This window comes from Mastomys coucha, unplaced genomic scaffold, assembly GCF_008632895.1.
Source record: "Mastomys coucha isolate ucsf_1 unplaced genomic scaffold, UCSF_Mcou_1 pScaffold20, whole genome shotgun sequence".
Classification (NCBI taxonomy): domain Eukaryota; kingdom Metazoa; phylum Chordata; class Mammalia; order Rodentia; family Muridae; genus Mastomys; species Mastomys coucha.
The window spans coordinates 99,486,631-99,509,541 of NW_022196903.1; the positions used below are offsets into that span (position 1 = coordinate 99,486,631).

Here is a 22,911-nt window from a genome sequence, read left to right on the forward strand (position 1 = left end):
AGGAACAATACAAATCAACCAGTACCCCCAGAGCTCCCAGGGTCTAAACCACCAATCAAAGAGTACACATGGAGGGACCCATGGCTCCAGCTGCATATGTAGCAGAGGGTGGCCTTGTGGGACATCAATGAGAGGAAAGACCCTTGGTCTTGTGAAGGCTTGATGCCCCAGTGTAAGGGAATGCCAGGACAGGGAAACAGGAGTGGTTGGGTTGTTGAGCAGGGAGAGGGGGGATGGTATGGGGGAGATTTGAAAGGGATAAAATTTGAAATTTAAATAAAGAAAACATCTAATAAAAATAGGTAAATAAAGGTTGTTCTTTAAGACTGAAAAAAAGAGATAAATATATGTATCTTTCAAAAGGTCAAACTCTTGCTGCCTTAGGAGACCACTGGTATTTTCAGACACATCAATATTATATTTTTAAGCTAATTTTTTAAAGTCTGTGTTTATAATCCAAAGACATATAGTATGTTAATCTCTGTACAAAAGTTATTTTTCTCTTTGTATTTGGTCCAGGGGATCCTGAGATTCAAGGACATTTTAAAGCCTTTGGCTAGATATCACATTAATATCGACCTCTTCCTTCCTAGACCTTCGTAATTTCAGGAATATATGATTAAACTTTCACATTTCTCTTTTGTTCTCATTCTTTGCCACCTACAGAGAGTGGGGAAGAAATCAGCATTTGGTAACAAGTTAAGTTTTGCAAAAGCAAATGGCATGAACCAATAAGTTTTATTTGTTTAGGAAAATAAATTTAGGTAATTAAATTCAGACTCACTGAATTTTCAACCTGAAAATAGAAAGGCTTAGCAATGTGTGGGTCAGAACAGATTAAAATACTAATTTTTCTTGTTTTTTTTTCTTGTACACACCGTGCAAATCAATACCATTAAAACAACTGAACTATTAAAATTTTTAGTATTACAGACTTACCTTCTTGGACATTAGCCAATATGTGCATATTGCAACTTCTTACCTCTTCAAGTATAACTGTTTGCCATTATCTAACACATTTAGATATGGAGAGCTAACGGTCACCGATGTAAGTTCATGTTAACTGGAAGAGTGCACTTGGACTGGTCTGTTTTGTGTGTCAACTTGACACAAGTTAGAGTCTTTAGAGACAGAGGAGACTCACTGAGAAAATGCTTTCATGAGATCCAGCTGAAAGGCATTTTCTCAATTAAAGATAAACAGGGGAGGCCTAGCCATGGTGGTGGTCCTTGTTTCTGTAAGGAAGCAGGGTGACCAAGACATTGGAAGAAAGCTGGTAAGCAGCACCGCCCTACCCCATGGCCTCTGTATCAGCTCCTGCCTCTAGGTTCTAGCCATGCTTGAGTTCTTCTCCTGACTTCCTTCAGTGATGGACTGTGATCTGGAAGTATAAGCCGAATAAACCTCTTTTTTCTTCCCAACTTCCTTTTTGGTCATGATGTTTCATCGAAGCAATAGAAACCCTTAAGCAATTCTAAATACATCTAAACTTTCAGACTTGTATGTAGCTTTAAGCACCAATCTGTGCTCTTATTGTATTAGTATATTACAGTTGCCTTCATTTGAGATGGATGCTTATAAGTGAGAAATACAACCACTGTAATGCTATTTAAATTGAATATAGGCTCCATATTTAATAATAGATAGTCTGGAATAATAGATAAAAAGGAATAATGAATAATACAATAGAATCCAGCTTATTCATCTTGTTGCTCTACATAGACATTTTGATTTCTATCAGATATTTTCCTGGAAGCAAACCTTCTTTATTTATGTAAGTTATTATGCTTTACTGTTAAAATATTTCAACACAAGCATGTATTGCTTTTATTTACTTTTTGTTGTGATATAGAGATAACTCAGCTTAAAATTTGCTTGGTACTTTGGCAAATCTTGAGAGGATGAGAAACATGTGGAAAATAAGTATTGTTCTTTCAACAAAGTACATTGTATGTTTAGGCCTTCTAGAATTGTCCCACTTTATTCACTAACACTCACTACGGTGATTAAGCCTTCCCTATCTGCATCCAAATGTGGGTGGAAAACTAAACATGGGACTGTGCCCTTCACAATTTTTCTCTCTTGTATTGAACTCCAAATGTACAGGCTACAACAGAGAAGCATGCATTCCACATTTACCCTTTGTTTTTCCATCCCATGAACCACACAATATTTTCTTAACTTCCTGAAATTATTAAAATAGAAGTGGAGAAATTACTTCTTTTGTTCATATTTGTATGTGTGTTGTGAGATATATATTCTATTGAGTTACCTGTGTCTTTCACCACATATCCACAAAGACAAATGAGGAATGGAGAAAGGTGGAGTCATTAAGTCATAGATCCTTCCTAGGCCAGCAATGATGAAAACGCAGAGTTGAAATTAATACCTTTGCAAGGAAAGGCAAATCTCTGAGTTTACAGCTGCACAGAAGAGGGTTCCCCCCCCAGCTTACTTCACAGATAGGAAAACAGCAATGACAACAACCAAAAACAATGCCAACTCTGGAAGCCTCTGCATCAGGGGTTTCCCTTCAAAGACTCACTCTCATTTAGTGTACTACCTTGCCAAAAGGAACCATTCTTACGCACCTTAACTGTGAGGTTTTCAGTGCTTTCTAGACAGCAATGCTACTGAGCTCAACTGTCTGTCCAGATTAACCATGATGTATTCTAAAGATATAGCAGGAATTGTTTTTAATATTTTGCTTGCAGAGTCACATGAGCTTTTAGTGGTTCAAGTCAGGCTTGGTTTTCTTGATGTTTATTGTGCGTAGTTTTACAAAGTGATACCTGTTGAGGGAAATATTAAAAATGATCACCCCGCAATCTCTCCTGCCCTGCTGGACCACGTTCCCCTGCTCTAATATGGTACAGACAGGCCACAGCACTATGTCCCAGCCTATGTCCCAGTGGGGTCTTGCTCCACTATTCTCTCCCAGCTAGCGAGTTCATCTTGCTTCCATGCAATGCCCCACACACCCCACATGAAGATCAAGCTGCACAACTACTACAAATGTGTAGGGGGCCTAGGTCTAACCCCTGCATGTTCTTTAGTTGATAGTTCTGTCTCTGTGAGCCTACATGGACCCAGGCTGGTTGACTCTATAGGTCTCCCTCATTTTATCCCCCTCTCTTCCACAAGATTCCCTAAACTCCACCTAATGTTTGGGTATGGGTCTCTGAATCTGTTTCCACCAGCTGCTGAATGAAGCCTCACAGGAGACAGTTATGCTAGGCTTCTTTCTGCAAGCATAGCAGGGTATCCTTAATAGTATCAAGAGTTAGACTCTCTCCCATGGGATGGGTCCCAAGTTGGGCCAGTCATTGATTGACCATTCTCTCAATCTCTGATCCATCTTTATCCCTGTGCATCATGTCAGCAGGAAAAATTTGGGGTTTAAAGGTTTTGTGGGATTAGCTTCTTTTAAACCTAATCATGTTCTAGAACCCTAATCCTAAACTCTAAACCTAAGGTTATAGACTGTAGATCATATTGTTCCCCTTTTAGTGTATTCACATTTAAAAAAGAAAAACCTCTAGGTATAATGTTATACACTTTTAATTCCAGGAACAGATAGATTACTGAGGTTTACTGCCCTAGAATATGTGATGATCTCTAGGCCAAGGAAGTTGATTTCTGGCAGAGGTTCTCTCTGTCTCTCTCTCTGTCTCTCTGTCTCTCTGTCTCTGTCTCTGTCTCTGTCTCTGTCTCTCTCTCTCTCTCTCTCTCTCTCTCTCTCTCACACACACACACACACACACACACACATACACACAAACACAAAGAGAGACAAAGAGAAAGACAGAGACAGAGAGACAAAGACAAACTGATAGAGAGAGACAATGGTAAGTCAGATATAAGCACAGACATAGAAAGACAAAGAGAGGGGTCCTTCCTTCTAAATAGTTCTGAATACTCAGAGGCATTAGGTCAGTGAGTTAAATTATTAATACTAGAGATTGCCTCTGATCTCTCTAACCTGTTGAAACTCTGTGAAATATGAACTATAACTGAACATTAGGAATCTCTTACAAGTTTCCAGATTGACAGAGTGTCATGAGTGTTGAGTCAGTTTCCAAAGGTAGGATCAACCATTTTTCCTTCCATTTTTCTGTATTTTCCAGATAAATAGTTGGCTATATTTTCATTCTCAAATCCTTTATTTTCTTTGTTGATATGATTAAAGAAAATAGTGTTTAGATCATTATCATGTCTCAGTACTGAGTTTCTAGTTGATCCTTTGACATTTTGATGTTTCTTTTAAGACATTGCAGCAAATTAAAGAACATAGAAGATGAACAAGAACTAGCTTAGAAAGAAACACAGGTGTGTCTGTTAATTAACAAACAAGAATTGTGGCATCCATTTATACTTTGAAGGGTGTTGTCACCAGTCTTTGTGTTACATCAGTTTTTATAGAAATATTATCCAGAGGTATAGTTGAACAGTTTTATTCTATGAACATAAAACATTATTTATTCTAGGATCATTAAAAACTGTTTTTACTGATTGAATATTTTACTGGCATAACTAGTTTTTATAAACAGCTGTGCACTTTACTGTTAGTCTCTTAAAGATCTTAAGTTGTAGTTATAAATGAATCATTCACTTTAATTGTAAACTCCCATAACTCATCCCATATATAAACAAGTGAATAAAGAGAATAACTCACCTTCTGTGGATAGCAAGGTGATAAAGTTGCCTTCCATACTCAACTCTTAAGACAACTTTCTTCCTTTACTTTTTTAACCATCATATAAAAGTAATATTCATTCTAAAATAGTTGAGTCAATGGGGCTATTTTCAGATGTTCATATAATATGAACTACAATATGCCTAGATATTTCATCATTCCCACATCAGAGAATGGCTGCCTGGATGCCTAAGCAGGTCATATTTTAGCTCTTTTACAGAACATTTTGAGACAAGATGTACACTCAGATTTGTACTTTTAGCAGTTGGGGAAGCTGAAGCATGAAGACCCCAAATTTCTGTCTGTGCTTAGAATAACCTTGAGCCAACTTGGGAATCCTAGTGAGACCCTATTTCAAAATAAGGTGTAACATGAGGGTTGAGGATATAGAACACTTCTTCAGCATATACATGGTCTTGATTTCAATCTCCAATATTGGGAGAAAAAAATCTTTTCTAAAACTAAAGAGATGAAGTTTGTCTGGGTATATGTGAAACACATTATTCCCAAGATTTGCACACATTAGATGTCATGAGATGGAGCCCACATACTTATACAGTTAAACATGTCTTGTTAGCTAAGACTCCTGTTTTCATTTTATACAAAGATTTCTGTCCCTGTATTTTTATTGCTGAGGATTGAGTATAGATTTGGAAAGGAATAATCATTTATAGACAACAACTTTTATTCCATAGTTCCTTATTAAGCAGAACACTAACTTTTAAGTATGTCCAAATAAGGTGGTATTGTCCTAAGCATGCTCATAATTCATGTGATCATAGAACTTAAGAGTTCTTCAGTAGAACATATGCAGAAATATCTGTGGGATATGTTCCTGGTATCTCTTTAAGTGAGATGATCAGCTAAGAATTTTTCCTCTTGATCTTCTCATTTTCCTTCATTCTTCATGTCTGGGCCTCTGGTAAGTGGCCTTGGCCAAGTGGTGGCATTGAGCACTGAAGGAAACTGAAAGGCAAGTCTTAGGTCCTGAATTCAATCATAGCCGACCTGCTGTCCTGTGCTGCCCAGTTATTAGTTTATTTTTTCTCTTTCTGAGTCAGAAATGAGCTCCTCTTTTAGTTGAGTCATTATTGATTTTATTCCTTCTCATGTCTATTTGGAACTGTTTTTGACAGAATAAGGTTCCATATGAATGATGTTAGGAGAAGTAGAGTTATGCAAGATTTGTGAGTCATTGAAATGAACACCAGATATAATCTCAGTAACTGAGAAACTCATCATACTAGCAAAAAAAAAAAAAAGAAAGAAAAAAAAAAAAAGTCCGAAGAACAAACTAACAATCTATAGGGTAGGATTATACTGGGTAGAAATTCTTGGAAAAGTAAAACAACATTTGCATGAAATGTTTCCATATATTATTATTTCTTCATCTAGAGCAAGATTTCTAACCCTAAATTAACTCCTTCAGATTTTATGACAAGTTTCTTTGTAGATATAATTTCATCCCTAGAAGAAAGCTTTAAATTGTGGTCACAATCTGGAATTTCAGGATGGTTTTAAAAATAGATTCATTGCATTTACTGGAGAAAGGCCTCTTGGACTGCAACAAAGCTAGCCTAGGTTACTTGAAATACCCTTTCATCATTCACTATCTTATTGTGAACATCTAAAATTGAAAACTACTTCACAGTTTCATATCACATTGCACTTTCTCACCCTAAACATTTTTCAAAGTACTACATAGAAAATTATGTTCACTTTTTCTAAATTCTATTAGGACTCTTAATTTTTTTAAAAAAAAATACTAGCCGGGCAGTGGTGGCGCACGCCTTTAATCCCAGCACTTGGGAGGCAGAGGCAGGCGGATTTCTGAGTTCGAGGCCAGCCTGGTCTACAGAGTGAGTTCCAGGACAGCCAGGGCTACACAGAGAAACCCTGTCTCAAAAAACAAAAAACAAAAAAAATAAAAAAAAAAATAAAAAAAATACTTATTAATATGTCTAGTACTTACCTACTAGACTTTTGATTTCTTGAACTCAAAGTTTCAAATTTGGACTTCTGTTAGATTCCAGACCATTTACACAAATAGCTTAGCCCACAAAAATTTAGTGGATGATTAATTCATTAAACCATTTATTTATTTTTATAGTTTGTATACTGCATAACTCTGTCTGAAAAAGTTCCTTTGCAAAATAATTCAATAAGGGAGGTCTCCAAGTTGGACCCAGGTTCAGTCACTGGAACGTGGCTAAGAGACAGAGCAGATGGTGAGCACAGCACATAGCTAAAGGGGATGTCTCGTTACTTGTCTTCTGTCCCTAACTATCCAGGTGACAATAAAATTAGATCTTTACCTAAGTTTTCAGAAAAGTTAGACACAAAAAATGCAAACTGCTTATTGCCAGGAGACAGAATACTATTGAACTTTTGGTGCAGGTGTTATAATAAAAAGGAAAAAGTGATCATGTGTTCTTTTGAGATAATAACTTGAATTCAGTATGCCCCTCAAAAAGCATCATTAAATTTTATGATTCAGAAGATCACTTATGCACAATAGCATTCAGTGTACCTATTGTCAATATTGTTTAATTCTCCATGTTGATGTTTTTCAGTCTAATTCACTTTTACTGGGGTGTTATGCCTTCTTGGATATTCTAGGAGGAAAAATACTTGGGAGAAGTATGTAATATTAGAACCATTGGCACTGGCCTGAGAGATTCTTCAGTGTATAGGAAATTTTACATGTGTGAGCACTAGCCTTCATGACCATTTGGAACATGTATAAATGTTAGGTAGATCTACCTGTAATTCCATTCTCAAAAGGTATACAGGAGTTCCCCAGAGCAAGCTGGCTAATGAGAATAGCTATATTTGCAACTCCATGTTTAACTAAAAATCATCAAATAAAAGGAAAGAACAGTGAAAAATGAGTCTCAATGTCAACCTTTGGCCTCCAGATGCATAGTGTGCCCATGTATATAGACACACACACACTGTTATATATGCATAAGCAGGCATAAAAATTTTAAAAATACTCCTTAAAAGAACTTTCACTTTATCCCCTACAAAGTACAGAAATAATTATGAGACATTACTAGCTGCTAAGTGGCTGTCTTACTTAGAATTTAGTGGGTAAAGAATTTGCTCCAGAACATGAGGGCCAGATATCTCTAAGAACCATCTAAAAAGACAGGATGAGGATGCACACCTGCAATCTGCATTCCATGGATGCTGACATATAAGAACCTTGGCTTTGCCAGCCAGCCAGTGTAGCTAAAGCAGCAAGCTTAAGATTCAGCAAAAGGCCTTGCTTCATGAAATAAAGTGAAAAGAGTTTGAAAAAGCCATCCTTCATCAATATTTATATGCATGCATAAACATGTACACAGACACACACATACACATGAAGACATTATTAACAAATTGAGACAAATAGAAATCTAAATTTCATCAATGACAAAATGAAAAATATCCCTTGATTTTATGAGAAGTGGAGTGCTTATAAATTTGTCCTGAGTAATTCTCATTTAGTTATATCATTCCTTATATATTTTCACAATTTAGGTCTCTGGGATTCATTTCTGAAGATACAGGTTCTGCATTATGCCTTCAGAGAGCAGAGCGAAAGGGACTTGGTTAGTATATAGAGGCTTAGCAGAACAACTAGAACTGTTGAAATTCATCTCTATTGTCCATCTAAACTCACTAGAAAGGACCAGGAGTACTGTTACAGCATTGTGTCTCCAAATGGGAATACCTTGCTTGAGTATTAATAATTTCTTGCCATGCAACATGGTTCTTCAAAGAAACAGGATAATGTGATTGTGATATATGAAAGAGTAATTATGAGAATCACAGTGGCCAAAGACTTAGAATTAGGAGCTCAAAGCTGACTTAAATCCCCAAGGACAGAAGAAAATATGTGACTCAGGCCCAGAAAGGGGGAGGTTATTATCTCTTTCTTGACCATTTGTTTCATTTAAACGTTGAAAGGAAAAGATCAGCAGATTAACACTGGCAAAGTAGATGTCTGCAGCTTGCTGATTAAGGGCTTCAGAAACACAATTGTAGCCACACCCAGAACTAGAATTTCACTAGCTCTTTGAGTATCTCATGGCCCACTTAAGATGACACTTAAAATTAACCACTTTTTCTCTTTTCCATAAGCCTTTCACTATATGGCAGTGTTTATAATTAAATGATGTCCTAATTTTCTTCTCCCCAATAATGCAAGCACATTAGGATACATCCATCCTTTCTCCCCAACGACATACATACATATATATATATATATATATATATATATATATATATATATATATATGCAATGACACGTATATATGCATATATATACATATGTACATATGTATATATATGCATAATATGTGAAATCCTTAACTTATCATTCAAGAAACTCTTGACTCATCAGAGAATATGTCAACCAAACTCTGTAATTAGTTTCTTTGTATCATCCTCATATGATGCGGTTCACTATCTCAAAAGTGTCCATGTGTAGATACCTAAATTAACTTAGTAAGAAGAGTCTGGAGTGATATTAGGTTTATTCTTATAAGATAAAATATAACTAAAAACATGCAATAGAAAATGTCACATGTTGTCTAATGACATTTCTGTTTAGAAATACTAAGCAGAATATTGTTTCTGTTCTTGCCCTAATGGATACTGAAAAACCGATATGTGTTCATCTCTATTTTACAATTCTACTTTGTTTCTTCCAGAGGACTTAATCTATAATTACTAAATTTACTTATTGACTGCTTACCCAGTGTCTTTCTTCTTGTCCCTGTTGTAAATCTTCTGACTACTTCAGTCTATTCTTCCATCTTGCTCTTTACAGAGTGATTAATACCAACACATAATCCATTTGAGTTGAAGGAATTCTTTTCTGATGTTTGTTTCTTATCCAATGTTCTCTTTATTCCACCTACAGTCAATTTCCTTTCAGTAGGTAACAAAAAATTTATTTAAAAGACTCCATTAGCCAGGCAGTGGTGGCCCACTCCTTTAATCCCAACACTTTGGAGGCAGAAGCAGGTGGATTTCTGAGTTCGAGCCCAGCCTAGTTGACAGAGTGAGTTCCAGGACAGCCAGAGCTACACAGAGAAACCCTGTCTCGAATACCAAAAATAAATAAATAAATAAATAAATAAATAAATAAATAAATAAATAAATAAGACTCCATTAGAACACAGCAAGCAATAGTTATGCTGTATTAATTATAATAAGAGATATTATGTGGCTAACATGTTGATTATTTTTACTTTACTTCTATTTCATATAATAATGCCAATGCATAAGAAACCTTACTAGCTGGAATTTGATAGATCTTTAAAAGTTTTGTTATATTCCTGAACATGTATATATGCATCACAGGCCTGAGAGAAGCATATTGGTTCATTGGTAATTTCAGTTTAATCAGTTTAGAAGTTGGTGGCATGTTTACTAGAACATATCATCTTACAATTCCTGGCAACAATGAATCCATGTTCTGGATCCAGGCTTTATTCAAACTAACCAGCATTTAATTTTTTACAGTTATTCTTATTCTGATATATATTATATTTCATTGAGCTTTTTAATGTTCATGTCCCCACTAGTTATTAGTATTACATTTTATATTTTTACATATATCTTCAACTTTTTGTAAGCAACTTAATAGTCTCTGTACTCTTTTATTTTATGTAAAAAAAGACTCCTTTGATGAGCATGCATGAAAATATTTTGTCTAGACAATAATTTCTCTTTTCATCGGGGCAAGCTATGTTTTACATTGTAGATTTTCGATGTGATCATCTCTGATTTTTCTATTTCTCTTTTAATTTCCATGGTCTAGTGTCTAGTGTTATCTCAAAACATCTTTGTATTGGCTTACATTTCAAAAATATTTTCTTATAATTTTTCAAAAACATTTGCAACCTTCCATATTATATCTATATTCATTCATATTGAGTGAAAGCCTTTTTTCTTATTAGTTTCTTTATTTACATGTCATATGATTTCTCCTTTTCCAGTTTCCCATCAAAAAACAAAACAAAACAAAACAAACAAAAAAAAAAAAACAAGAACAAACCACTGTTCCCTCTTCCCCCTGCTTGCCACCCCACCCTCTCCCACTTACTGACCCTGGCATTCCCCTACACTGGGGCACAAAACCTTCACAGGAACAAGGGCCTCTCCTCCCATTGAATGAACTAACTAGTACCCTCAGAGCTCCCAGAGTGAAAGCCTTTATAAGATATGAAGTTCACGTATTCAGTTATCATAGATGCCAAGTTGTCCTTTCAGTATTAGTTGAAAATGGTTCTTTTCTCTGTCAAACTGTTTGTATAGTCTTTTGAAATGCCCTTTTAACAACTACTAAATTCTTTTTGTAGTGATGCAGTTGTTTTGCATTCCATAGTGGTGATTGTCACACAAATGTGTGAATATGCTATGAAACATTAAATTGTCAATGTTACTGGCATGGAGTTCACACACAACAGTGTCGTCTACATATCAATATCACCATTATAAAATTAGTTTGGACAGATATATGTGGCTCTATTTCTGGATATTTAATGTAGATCCATTTTTCTAGTCTCTGTCTCCTCTGCCAATACCACACTCTCATGATTAATGTAGGAATATGGTTAAACCTTATTACTTAGAAAAACATTTCTTCCCACATTATATTTTGTGTCAACAGTGTTTTAGCTCTGATGTCTATAGTGGTACATACATTATAAAAATTTTTAAATATGCTATTTATTGGCAGATAGTAATAATACTAAATAATAAATTAATTTACTATCATACACATATACATATATATAATACATTGATAATATTTACACAAAATTTTTGGAGTATCTAATAGTAATTTTATTAAAGATATAGGCATATTTCTGAGAAATGTGTCATGTTTTTATAGTGTCTTTCAGCATGAAAGCCACATATAACTTTCACTGAAACTTTCTTTCAATATAGATTCTATAGTTGTACTTGTAAAGTTTATACCAAAGTATCTCAGCTCATTTACAGTGACTGTAACTTGCTACTAAACTCCAATCTTAGTGACTTACTATGATTGATTCTTGTGTATTGGCTTTCCACACCAGAGTATTATAGAACCCAACCTTTGCAGTTTTAATATTTAGAACTACTGGATTTCCACCACCTTATATTGCTGAAGACACAGGGCCGTGGAAAGCATGTGTCCACGTTAAACTGGCTTCAATTCCCTAGTGCTATGAAAAAGAACAGTTTCATACAGTCTTTCCTCTGTGCTTTGATACCAGTTTTTACAACATTCAGCCACTTTCCTTCTGAAGTTCATGAAGATCTTGAGTCTGATATTATAATATAGCCCTCATTGGGCCCAGAAAATACTTATTAAAATATTTTTGCTATTTTTGAATCAGTAATTACCAAACAGTCTCAACATACCACATCTAATTAAAAGGAAGAGAATAAGAAATGGTGGGGTACCAAACTCAAATGATGTATCTGCAATTCAATGCCTATACCAGAAACTCTGTAAGATGGGTAGAAAACATTGCATGAGACAGAGAACCAGGACCCCTGTGCTAGATTGTATCCTCTGGGTAAGACAGGGATAATTCACTCACAGAATCTCTACTATGCTTAGTTCTTTTTATACCATTTGATGATTGCAGCTTTGGATGTCTCTTTATAACGCTTTTCCTTGTATGATGCATTCTTAGAAGATTTGCAGTTAACTCTGAGAGACCTTTGTGCTCATGGTGGTAGATAAATTCCTACACAGAAAGGCTAAATTCATATCTGCTGAACCTCAAATATGTTTATTAGGATATTATAGTGTCGAACTTTCTCTTTTAGATTACTAGACCAGCACTAGGAAGCATAAATTTGCTTTTTATACCTAGCAGACTAACATTGATAAGTTATCTTTTCTATATTAATTTCTTATTTATACCATAAAAAGATCCATAGCTTTGTCTTAAAAACCAATTATTTATTATTATTATTATTATTCCTAATGTCATTAATTTTATCATTTTTGAAGGCCAGTAATTTAACACAAGTCTGTAAAGACACTGGTGATACTAGTTCAGAGAAGTGTGTCACCTTTTGGAAGTAATGATCATTTCTTATCCTGGGGCTTCTGCTGCTGTATTCAAGCAGTAGCATGGCTTGCCTCTTTCCATTTTCCTCTCCTCTCTTTCCTTTTTTGTCTCCTTTTGTTGAATTTCCTTCTTTCATCTCTTTAACAATCTTTGTGATTGCCTCAGGCCTATTCGTGCATCTAGAATAACCTTACTGTGTGAAAAACTTTATATTAACCACATGCACAATGGCCTTTTCACCATTTACTATAATATATTAATAACATTAGAACATTATGTCTTGGACATTGGGTGTTAGCAAGGGGGGACTATGAGGGTTTTTTTTTCCATAAATTTTAGAGATATAATAGTCTCTCTGGTGTAGAGGTCTTGAAGTTTTCTGTGCTGTATATCATTTATCACTGTGGGAAATGAAAACATGGTTTTCAGTGTCCAGCAGTGATTTCTGCCACAGTTCCAGTAAATCTGATCACATGACATTAAACGATCATCACTGCATCCCAGAGAGCCACCCAAGCTCATGGCAACAAGCTTTCCACCATCGGCATAAATCTCTTTTTATTCTATTGCACATATGCATATAAACCATTTGGATATGTTTTTGTGTGTGTGTGTGTGAGTGTGTGTTTATTTTTGAACCACCATATCAGTCACTATGAAACAATAAAGATAGAGCACCATTTTATTTGGAGTTTGCCTTCATGTGACAGTAAGGCTTCATAGCTAAATGCATTAAGGACTAAGATTTATCTGAGTGCATAAGACTAGAAAATAATTGGAGTTGACTTAATACATAGTAGCATATCCCTGGGTAAAGGCTCTCTAAACAATTTTTGGGCATCCACACTAAGATAGTTGCTAGATGCACAAAAGGGGCTGTGTGTCTACCTTCAGGATGTCTTTTGATGTTATGGGAAAATAGAGACATGGGTGATTCCAATGCAGTTTAAGTATCTTGGGCATTCAAAGAAGACATCAAGGAGCTGTCTGTGAGGATAGAAGCAGTGGGAGAGAGGGAAAACACAATTGGTTTGGCATTGTCTTGTCTTAAATTAATTCTATAGGATTGAGGGATATGTTGGATACAGGGAGGCCTAGAATGAACAGCTAAAGTGTGATAAAGTGTGAAGTATAGAATCTACGCAGGCAACAGCTGGCACCTGGCTACTCACTGTGCACCTCATTCCACTTTTCTATGTATTAGAAATTTTTGAATAAACGTTTGAAAAAGACTTGCCTTCGTCTCTTGTACAGCTATCATTCATTGAGTGCTTAGTGTGCCAGGCATGTTTAAGAGCTTTACATTATTTAGCTCATGTAATTCCTCTATCATGTGCTCCAATTTGACAATGTCATTATCCCTATTTTCTACAAAGTTAAGCACAGAGAAGTAGTATATGTTCTAGCTTAGCCAGCAAGTGGATAATTTAGGATAGTGGGCAGCTTCATGCCATCATTTCCACTCTGAACCTCTTCTGTTAGAGATACTTCTAAAAGGCTGTCAGGATTATGATCAGGAAAGGGTGATGTGTAGGAACAGGTTCAGGTAAAATGGAGACTGTAGTTCATGGATCTGTAAAGTAAAAAGGAAGAGAGAACCATCCTGGTTGACATATGGATTATACAGTACAAATCTGTGAACAATGTATGCCATTGTCAAAAGAGGTCATCTGAGGATGGCTTTGCGTGAAAGGGTAGAATTTTGACCTTGCAGATAATTAATAGGAAGCCACTCAAGGATGTCCAAAAAGAGCATGCTATGTTTATATTTCCATTTTGAAACAGGTATCCTGACATCACTGTGGAGAATAGATTCCGACTAGCGTGTTTTTTTTTTTTTTCATTTTTTTATCCATTCACAGGTGAAAAGGTTACAACAAAGCAGAACAGATTAAAAATCAATAAGTGGTACACATTGAAATGATTTTAGCTTTTACATATTAAGTGTGTCCTGCAAAAGCTCAAAGTAAACTCTTTTACTTTGTAAAAGTAAGGAACATTTTTAACATTAGCAGATGAGTAGAGGGTTGGCTAGTCTTTCGGTTTAAGGCATCGATGGGAAAGCCAGTCATGCCTTGCCTTGTGTACTGTCTCCTTTCCTTGCAAGAATGAGCAACATTTGTTTCTATCTCTCATGATTTCTGGTTCAGATCACTTTTATGAATAGCTTTATGGAAACATTGACTTCTGATTCTGAGAGTCAGAAATATAGTATTCCTGAATGTTATTAGTTGACACAACTTTCACAATTTGTAAGGAAGAACAATGGATGAGCATTTCAGAGAGAAAATTAAGATATGATTAACTCTGGGTATTATTGAGGCATATTAAGAATATTCTGAGTTGTGCTGGTTGTGGTGGTACACACCTTCATTCTAGCACATTGTAGGTACAGGCATGGAAAGCTCTGTGAGTTCAAGGAAAGCCTTACCTACATGATGAGTTCCAGGTCAGTCTTGGCTACAAGGTTAAATTCTGTTTCTATTTTTAAAAATGAATTTAGTGAAGTTTTGCGGTTTCAAATTATCCTTTATTCCACCCATCTTTAGTGATTACTTACAAAAATAAATTCAAACTTCTCATTTATAAAATAAAAATAAGATGATCAAACCTAATATGATCAACAACAGGACAAATGGACAGTGCCTGCCTCTTACTATAATAGATTACAGATGACATGTCCTCTATACATAGTACAATTGACTAAAATCTGGAATAATCATTTATACATAATGTGATTGATATTTGTTTTTAGTCATGAAGAAACAATTTAAAAACAAATTGAGTGTAATTCTACCTAGGTTCTCTATAATTATATTTCACAAAGTAGAGAGATTCTATACTAAGAACGAGGAAAACACACACACACACAATCACCCTATGGTTCTTAATTAGATCTTAGAATAGGAAAACAAAAAAAAATACACACAGCCATAAAGTGCAGTCTGTACTGATTCAATCTAAAACTTGAGAGTGTGGTTTGTATACTAGAGAGTAATTGTGTGTCAGTGTTCAGTTCCTTGGTTTGCGTAAGTGTATCATAGGTATATAGGTGAATACTACTTTTTTGAAGAAAAATATTTGGTATGTCCTTGGAAACCCTGTTTACAGATGAAATCAAACAATACCTTCTGTGTTCTCAGAACTGATTTAATAAACATACATACCATAGTAGAGGAGAAATAGTGAGAGGTATAAGGAATAGAAAATTAATATTAATGTTGTTAACATTTTATATGCTTAGATCAACATTGCAAAAGAATGCAAGGTTACTATGTTACTTAATTTTTTCATGTGTTCTAAACTTGGAAATTCTTTTAAAACTCACAAAGATATATATATATATATATATATATATATATATATATATATATATATATCTTTAGTAGATATAGTCCATTTTTTCAAAGTAAGTAGAAAAAGAAAAATGTGTACCTTATCCTGTTTCTCCATGCAGTATATGCTGCAATAGGTTAGACCCACTCTAATCTACACTCTATGTGCTCTAACCCTGTGGTAACCATAAATAAAGAACTCTGTGAATTCAGCTCTGCTCTTGCCAATCCTTGTCACTGGGGCATCTGCTTCATCATCTTGTCCTGTCTCCATCATTCTAATGACAAGCAGTTGCCCTCTAAAATAACAACAGTTATCTATGGCTCATCTCATGCAAAACCCTGTACAAGGCTTTTTAGAATTGATAGAAGGTTTGCCAAAGAGGAAAATGAAGCGCCTCTGTCATATACCTAGTGCCTATGCTCCCTAGAGCTGTCCAAAGATTTCAGATGCAGATCAGAGGCGTCCATGATACACCACACTAGGGAAACAGCTGATTATAAATAATAATGACCTTAGTGGATGATGAGAAATGCAGTAACCTTGTCTGAGCCAGACAGGATGATGGAGGGGATACAAAAGTACTGCAGAAAATCTGTAAGGGAAGCAGATGCTCAAGGGTTCATTTCATACCCCAGTAATTTAAATTATGAATGAATTCAGTAGGTGCTCAATAAATATTTGTTGACTCAATAAACAAAGGCATTGTGAAACTGATTTTCTAACAAAAGTTATTGAATCACAGTGGGTTTATAACAAGTATCAACTATCTTCAAATGGTATCTATTTTAGAAGATGAGAATTCTGAGAAGAGAGCATAGAAAAAGATGCTCATTTATTTAGAGATAAGGACAGAGACAGAAAGAACATATATAAATGGAATTTAATTTGCCTATGAGTCATGTCTGTTGTGTTGGTGATGGGATACAGGAAGAGAACAATAAATTCTGGTGTGACATTAAGATATATTTCAGTCCTAATTATCCCTCTCTTTGAAATGTACTAGTAAAGACTTACCTGATAATGTAACAATGACTATAACAGACACCATGGTCTGACAAAAAATTGCCTAGTGCTAGGAATGGGTTACCTCTTTTGGGATTGGTAGCCAGTGATATCCCATCAACCCCCAAACCCTAAGGAGTATTCCCAGTGTTCAGATATGCCTTCTAGAACTTTGACATAAAGACCATATGCTTGAGTTGGAGAAAATGAAAAAATTTAGACAGTTCATACCTACAAGCCCTGTCCTTACTTGCTATCTTTCATGAGGCTAGAAGATACAATGCAAACCAGCAAAGGAAAAAACAGAAATCATCTGTCCTACCCAGATGTGAACCCTGCAAGCTACCATGATGTCTGATCTGATAAAGTATGCCCAGTGATGAAATGGACCACAAGTGTAAAAAAAAGAAAAAAAGAAAGAAAATAGCAACAAAAACCACTTCTTAGTTGTATGTAGGGCCTACAGCACAACTGAAATCCATAAAATCCATTGATATCATAGTAAAAAATAGGGGGTATTATATTGAACATAGACCCTGGGTCAGAACCTACAACTATTATGGGCATGGTATTAAAACTATTCCTAATGATTATCCTTATATCTTTGGATTAATTTTTACATCTGTCGAATTTCACCAAAGACCCACAACTGGTCAAGATTCAGAGGATAAGAGACTGCAGAATAATCAGCACCAAATGGGGCTTCTGCATCAAACTCCCTCCTAGCATGAGGCAGGGTTCATTGCAGAAGACGAGGAAGAAAGATTTTAAGAGCCAGAGATGGAATATACAAGGAAATGTGTTTGGAGAACACACCAAGGCAGTTGCAAATAGAAACTAATGTGGTTGTAGTGGCATGCATAAGACTGGTTTAAATTCAAACCAGACAGAATTCCAGGATGTTGGAGAGAGATGAATATGAAGTCTCAACCCTAGGTGAGGAGCTATTGGGCGAGGGAGAATCAGCTTGTTTTTTATGGGTGTAACCTCTGGTAGGTTGTCTATAACCCAGTGGGTAGTCATATATCCAAGAGTATATGAAAGGAACAAATATGAGAGAAAACAAATTTTCTTTTCCAAATTGTGTGTCAAAATCTAAAGCAAGTTTGAAAGGGCAGTGTAGTAATACGACTGCAGCTATGTCTGGGGAAACAACACTCATATAGCCATTTTGTTTTCTTAGCTTTTGAAAGTCCCATCATGTCATTCTGTCTTCCTGTCAGGGTTTCTTACATGGGCACCTTTGATGTAATAGTAATTCTCTGTGATTAGGGATTGTTCTGTGCATTGTAAAGACATTGGGCAGCCAGACCATGCAACTACCAGGTGTAAGAAACACAAACCAGTCTTTCAAAACTTTATGTTTATATTGGAAGGAAAATGGAAAGTTCTTAGGGTAAAGATTGTTGGTCACTTCTAAATCATCAGTTGCTTTTCAGTTTTTATAATAACTGTAAGAAATATCCATTGTAAGACAATGCTATTCTGTACACACAAAAAAAGACACATACATACTGCATACATACACACATACATGTATAAAATTAATACATTCATTTTACCAATGCTCACTCAAAACAATTTGTAGTTGTGGCATCCATTACATCACAGGCCAGTTTAGTGTCACTTTGTCATATTTTAACATGGATTGTTTTTCCTAGAGAATTTTAATTTTTTGAACCTGGCCCCTCCGAGTTATCGTTGCATAAATATGTTAGACTTTTAGAAATGAGCATGGCTACAGACTTCCTTATATAGATTGGAACCTTTAACATGTAACTTGTTATGTAATTATAGGCCTCATTACTTCTGTTTGGAAAACAAAGTTTAGTCTCAGCTATATAGGTTGTCATTCCAGTGGGTGTCCTGGGCAGCAATTTTTGAAAGATTCCCTTCTTTTGAAAATTTGTTCCCAGCTGGAGGAAAGTCATAGTTGTTACAGCTCTTGACTCTGACTTTTAGTGAGAGAAATGAAGAAGAGGAAAATATGTCCCTTTTCTGGAGGATGCAATGAACAATTGCATGCACATCTGGTGACTTACTGCTGAAGACTCCAAAGCATTTAAAAATATTGATTAAGTCTCAACCTGTTGGGAAATTGTTGCCAGAACTTTCCTTTTGTCTCTAGAATTGCTGAAGCTCTGAGCTTTATTTAACTTGCTGAATCTTGTATTTTGGCCAGAAAGAGACCCCAGGAGCCATGTTCCCAAGGTTCTTATTATTCTTGACAAGAGTTGTTAAAATTGTAGGCTCTTCAACATAAAAACAAAAAGCAGCTTCATACAATTTCAATGCAAAGATGTATGCACATATGCCACACACATATGCATACATATGCATATATATATATAAATATAAATATTTTGAAATGGATTCAGATTCAGAAGTGATATATTGTTTTGTTTTTGCAAAAATAATTATTTGTAGTTACTGTTTCGGGTTTTCTCTGACTCTCTTCAGCATATTTATTTCAACATTAATTGGCTTAACATGAAATCAAAAAGTGTTCCAGGTTTAGCCTTGTATTCTAAACAACTTCATGTTTTAAGTGGTAGGTCTCAAGGGAAAGATGTATGAAGAATTCATAGTAGTTAGAAATTTTTAGTTAGAAATTATCACCTGACATTAAAAGTAAGTGCAAAGCATATGATGTCAAAGTGAGTGTATCACACACCATAATCAATGATGAATCAAAGTAATTACCATCCAAGCTGAATATGAATGGAACCCAAAACCAATTAAGCTATTTATTTCAACTGTACCACTGAATAAACACTTTAGTATTTTAATTTGCTCCTCTTTTCATCTGCTCCAGGAGAACATTTAGCTAAGATGACAGAGACATACAATCGTTGTTTAATTAACCTATTTTTTGTCAGCAAGTCACAGAGGCTTCCTATATAGATGTGCTAAAGTTTCCATAACGATGATCCTGGCAAGAACCACAAATGTGGGATTTTTACCAGTTGGTTTTACAACAGTCACCAAATTGCAATGCCCAAAGAATGAAAGAAGTAGGTTGACTTTAAAGAGAGAGAGAGAGAGAGAGAGAGAGAGAGAGAGAGAGAGAAGCAGACTTGGAAATACTTGCAAATACATGTTGAACCCATTTGAGGTAATTAACTTTAGGATAATATTAGCAGAGTTGAATTGCTGTCCCTTTGTTCCTGATACAGTGCTGTGTTACCACTAACTAACATCAGGGTTGCAGTGCTAGCGTTGATGAGGATGCTGGTGTATCTGGGAAACACATCTGCTACTAGGCAAGTATCCCATAGGAGAGCCACTTGTCTAGTTATTAACAAAGTTATCGTGGGGGCTTGATCTACCTGTCACCTGTTGTTTAAGATCAGTGTCAAAGCCCTGAGACAGATTGGTTTGTGGTGAAGTAGAGCACAAATATTTTCCAGAAGACAGCCTAGTGAGCAGGATGGCCAGCTCTCTATTATTAGTTAGTATAAGAAGGGAAGCTGGACCGATCTCAAGGTGTAACTTAGTGGGAGAGCACTTGCCCTGGGACTGATCCACAGGACTACTAGAAAACAAACCTCTTAGGTAAAAAAAAAAAAAAAAAAACCAGGACTGGTCTGGTCATTGACCCTTCACCTACAGTCACTTGAGTAGAGTTTGTTAGGTACAGCCTCCCCCCTCCCCCCAACCTGCCTTTTGTTTATCCTTGCACATAATCCCCAAGATTTGAGTGTTTTAAGTCTAAACAGTAGATTCTGGAACCCTGTGGCAGACACAAATTGCCACTTCCAGAAGTCCTCCGATGCCTGGGCCAGAGTCTTCTACGGTAGAGATAGCTGTGTGCTGTGTGTTTTGCTGAAAGGATAAACAGGTTTGATCTGAGATCCAAGTTGATTTCCTACTCAAGTTCCTTGTGAGAGGTGTAAAATGTATGTGCTATGGAAACCAAGACACAGAACGGAAGTGTCATGTTGTAGACCACCTGTGCTTTCCCAGTAAAATTCAGATGTGTGTTTTCCCTTCTCTAAGAAGCTCTTTGTCCGGCAGTAGTGGCACATGCCTTTAATCCCAGCAGAGGTAGGTGGATTTGTGAGTTCGAGATCAGCCTGGTCTACAGAGTCAGTTCCAGGATAGCCAGGGCTGTTCAGAGAAACCCTGTCTGGAAAAACCAAAAGGAAAAAGAAGGAGGAGGAGGAGGAGGAGGAGGAGGAGAAAAAGCTCTTTAACTACAGGTACTTTGCATACAGTTGAATTGTGCAGGCACATTAGCCTTTTAAAAAGTGGCGTGCACATGTTTTCAAAAGAATGTTTTTACCACAAACTCAGACTTGCGTCAAATTTACATAAATGTCTTCAAGGGCCGGAAAGAAGCCCGCATAAGCATCATCAAGAGTAGCAGAGTTCTGATAAAGTATAGGAAATATGTCCGATTTAAAAATACATTCAGATTCTAAAATCGCCCTCTTGCCACAGCAAACCAGTTTATAAACTTCTGGTTTGTAAAACCTGAGTGCGTTTTGCCATGCAGATGCAATAAAACAGAGTCTACATCAGCGGCTCCTTTTAAATTCCTAGGGATCCCAAGAAGCCTGCCGGACCCTCTACATGGACACCCTGTCCCTTGGTCATTAGAGAAGTACATTTAGGCGTGGAAAACACACCATAGGGAACGGATTTAACCCGATCTGTCTTCCCACAGACTAAACTCCAAAAGAAAACATACAAACACATCGCATCAAATCCGTAGGGGAAATAACGCTGCAGCTTGCAGCCGCTCTGGGAGATGCTGAGAAACCAGAACAGACAAACCAAATCATCGCAGGGCAAACCCACCATATGTAGCAAACAACCAGTGCAATTATATTCTGCAGTTGAAGAATTACATAAATTGCCCACTGGGAAGGAAGCCTTAATCTCCACCCCTCCCAGGAAATCTACAGACAGCTGTGTGGCTGTCTCTGTGTCTTTCTGAAAGGTTGAACACATTTGATCCGAGAACCAACTTGATTTCCTAATCAGGTTTGATGTGAGAGAGCGGTTATAGATGTATGAGATTCTCCCCGTGTGCGTCTTCAATTCATACGCTAGCTAATTACGTCGATCCTTTGGGGAGCACAACCACGGAGCTGGGTCCTCCTTGATTAATGCTGGCAGAGAGCCACGCAGCGCACAGCAGCAGAGAGCTGCTCAGCAGCTTCAGTCCCAGCTGAGAATATGGTCCCATTATCTCCCAGCTGCCTAACCAATCCATAAGGGCCTGTTCTGCGTGGATGATCAGTGTAGTGGAAGGAGGGACTTGCTGAGAGCTGAAATCTCTGTTTGATTTGCTGTAACATGTAAGACGAACCGGGAAGTTTTACTTTACAGTCTGTAAGTACCAAGTTCTCTCCCAAACCCTCTCCCTATAGCTTCATTGTGAATGTGATTTTCCAAGATGTGTTCCATTTTCTGTTCCTTGCGCTTTGTTGAAGGAAGCCTGTGAGAGAGTCATCTATTTAGCTCTTGCTGTTTCTGTCAAATCTCATAGATAACTGACTCATACCAAACAAATCAGACTCTCTCCAGATTGCTTTTCTGGGAGTTAAAAATAACTGACTTCATTTTTAATTTGGAAGTAGGGGTGTGTTATCTGTGGTACCTGGAGTGGTCAGAAATTTCTTTATGTTCTTCTCTAACCCTGCAAGAAAAATTTAAGGCTACTGTGTATGTGAGGAGATCATTTGGTAAGCAGATATGTATTAGAAAAGCTGGTCTCTATATTCCCAAACTTTAAGGTAATTTATTTTGCTACTAGGAAATGTACAAACAGGAAAGTTACATAGTTTGATTTTATGT

The 22,911-nt window shown here is 36.4% G+C and overlaps 1 protein-coding gene across 8 annotated transcripts in view; it reads left to right on the top strand.

Moving 5' to 3' along the window:
- The window catches only part of Cntn4 (contactin 4), a 975,079-nt gene that overhangs the window by 389,155 nt on the left and 563,013 nt on the right, over window positions 1-22,911 (top strand). Inside the window, exon 1 of one of the 8 annotated variants that reach the window (XM_031382787.1) lies at window positions 22,326-22,446. The exons of the other annotated variants lie outside the window; for them this stretch is intronic. The gene's annotated coding sequence lies outside the window, so the exon portion shown is untranslated. Of the gene's footprint in view, window positions 1-22,325; window positions 22,447-22,911 lie in introns of those variants that run through there. 8 annotated transcript variants of the gene reach the window in all.